We start from the raw sequence: 3015 nt of genomic DNA on the forward strand, positions 1-3015 counted from the left end.
CAAGATAATTGGGTTGGACACAGTTCCTGTCCCACCTGGAGCTCAGGGTCCTAATCCCCATTTTACAGATGAGGGAACTGAGGCACAGAGAAGTTAAATGACTTGCTCAAAGTCACACAGCAGACAATGGCAGAGCTGGGATTAGAACTCAGTCACTTCTGATTCGCAGGCTCATGCTCTATCCACTAGTTGTGATTTAGGTTGCTGTGAAATTAACTGTGGAAAACTTATTGGAGGAGGTGGGATTTAGGAGGGTTCAGAATGGTGCAGGGAACGTCTGCCAACTGTTGTATTCTCCCAAGGGCTTAGAATAATACTCTGCACACAATAAGTGCTCAATATATATGATTGCTTTTGAACATGGGGAGAGCTGTGGCTTCTCTGTGGAGAGGGAGGGAGTTCCAAGGTGAAGGAATAGCGTGAATGAAGAGACAGAGGTGGAAGAGTAAAGAACAAGGTACAACTAGTTAGAAGGTTGATTAGGAGGAAGAAAAACAGTGAATTGGGGAATTGCATGTGAAGAGAGCTGCTAGATAAGGTGGAACTGGGCAGTGGAGCCAATCGAAGAGTGTTTGTGTGAGGCAAAGTCACAGGGATCAAATAGAGGGTTTTAAGGAGAGGAGAGAAGTGGACCAAAGGATGCTCAAGGAAGATGATCGGTGCAGCAGCATATTGTATAGACAGGGGTGGGAAGAGGCTGGAACCTGGGAGGACCAGCCAGGAGGCTCAGGTCATAGCCTAGTCAAGGTCAGACCAAGGCTTCTATCAGTGGGTAATGGTTTGGATTAAGAGGAGAAGTTGGATATGGGACATTCTATGCTTGGAAAACCTGAGCAATTTGTAAGCAGATTCTGTTGAGCACCTGTTCTGTGAAAAGGTGCTATACTAAGCACTTGGAGGCCTGGAGTTTAGTTATGGGTCCCCCAGTTGCCTACCGTTTGACCTTGGGTGAAAACCCTCTTCCTTGTTGTTTCATTTCCTAAGCCACTCATTGGGATCACAGATCTCTGACTGCTATAAGCTCCTTGTGTTCAGGGATCAAGTCCATTAATTCTCATCTATTCTCCCAAGTGCTTTGTACAATATTTTGTAGAGCAGAAATGCTCAGTTAATATGAATGATTGCTAGCATGTATCTATCAATCTATTTCAGTGCCTGATTTGGTTTGAATCACATACACTTATGTTTTTCCTCTTGCTCCCACTGCATGTTTCCAATTTGTGCTTGCCTCTTCCCCCACATTAGATGTTTACTTCCTCATGGGTGGGATTGGTGACTGACATCTAGTATATATAATTATGATACTTGTTAAGCACTTATTATGTGTCAAGCACTAAGTGCTGGGTTAGGTATAAGTTAATTAGGTCAGACACAGTCTTTATCCCACTGGGAGCTCACAGTCTAAATAGAAGAGTGAGCAAGCATTTAATCCCAATTTTATTGATTGATTCATTCAGTCATATTTATTGTGTGCTTACTACATACAGAGCACTGTGCTAAGTGCTTGGGAAAATACAGTACTAAAATAAAAAGAGACATTCCCTGCCCTCATTGACCTCACAGTTTAGAGAAGGAAAGAGAGACATCAATACAAGTAGTACAATACCTGGCAACATAAATACCATAATTATTATTACTGCAAGTTAATACAATTACAGATGTACATAAGTTCTTTGGGGGTGAAGGAGGGAAGACAGATTCAATTCAATTGTATTTATTGAGCACTTACTGTGTGCAGAGCACTGTACTAAAGCACTTGGAAAGTACAGTTCAGTAACAAATAGAGACAATCTCTGCTTACAACAGGCTCACAGTCTAGAAGGGGAGAGACAGGCATCAAAACAAGTAAACAGGCATCAGTAGCATCAATATCAATATATAGAATTATAGATATATGCACATCATTAATATAAATAAATAGAATTATAAATATGCACATATATACACAAGTGCCGAGGAGGGTGGTAGAACAAAGGAAGTGAGCCAGGGCAATGGGGAGGGGGAGCTGAGGAAAAGGGGGGCTTTAGTGTGGGAGGCCTCCTGGAGGAAATGGGGCTTCAATAAGGCTTTGAAGGGGGCAAGGGGAAGTGTGATTGTTGATGAGGAAATATAGGCAGAGAGGTTAAGTGACTTACCCAAGGTCACATAATTTGCAGAGTCTGGTTTAGAACCCCAGTTCTTTGACTCCTAAATCAGTGCTCTTTCCATTAGTACTATACTCTACTCGGAGGATGCTTCATAAATACTGGGGATGAAAGTTGAGAGCGTGTCTACAAACTCTATTGCATTGTATTTTCCCAAGTGCTTAGTATAGTGCTCTGCACACAGTAAGAACTCAATAAATAATGATAAAGATAATAATTATAATTATGGTTTTTGTTAAGCACTTACTATGTGCCAGACGAAGCATTGGGGTGGATACAAGCAAATCAGGTTGGACAGAGTCCCTGACCCCCATAGGACTCACAATCTCAAACCCCATTTTACAGATGAGGTAACTGAGACACAGAGAAGTAAAGCAACTTGCCCAATGTCACACAGGAGACAAATGGTAGAGCTGGGATTAGAACCTATGATCTTCTGACTTAATAATAACATTGATGCCATTTGTTAAGCACTGTGTGCAGAGAACTGTTCTAAGCACTAGCGTATTTACAAAGTAATCAGGTTGTCTCAAGTGAGGTTCACAGTCTTAATCCCCATTTTACAGATGAGGTAACTGAGGCACAGAGAAGTCGTGACTTGCCCAAAGTCACACAGCTGATCAGTGGCAGAGCTGGGATTAGAACCCATGACCTCTGACTCCCAAGCCCGTGCTCTTTCCACTATTCTATGCTGCTTCCCTATTGACTTTCCAGGCAAGCTCTTCACTACGCCATGCTGCACTGATTGATTGAGAAAGTGTGGGAATGTGCTGAGACTAATGGAGTCTCCAGTCAAGCAGTCAGTTCAGAGACTGTACTAAGCACTTCGTGGAGTTCATTAGAAAAGTATAACAGACACATTCCCTGTCCA

This window comes from Ornithorhynchus anatinus, chromosome 2, assembly GCF_004115215.2.
Source record: "Ornithorhynchus anatinus isolate Pmale09 chromosome 2, mOrnAna1.pri.v4, whole genome shotgun sequence".
Lineage (NCBI taxonomy): Eukaryota > Metazoa > Chordata > Mammalia > Monotremata > Ornithorhynchidae > Ornithorhynchus > Ornithorhynchus anatinus.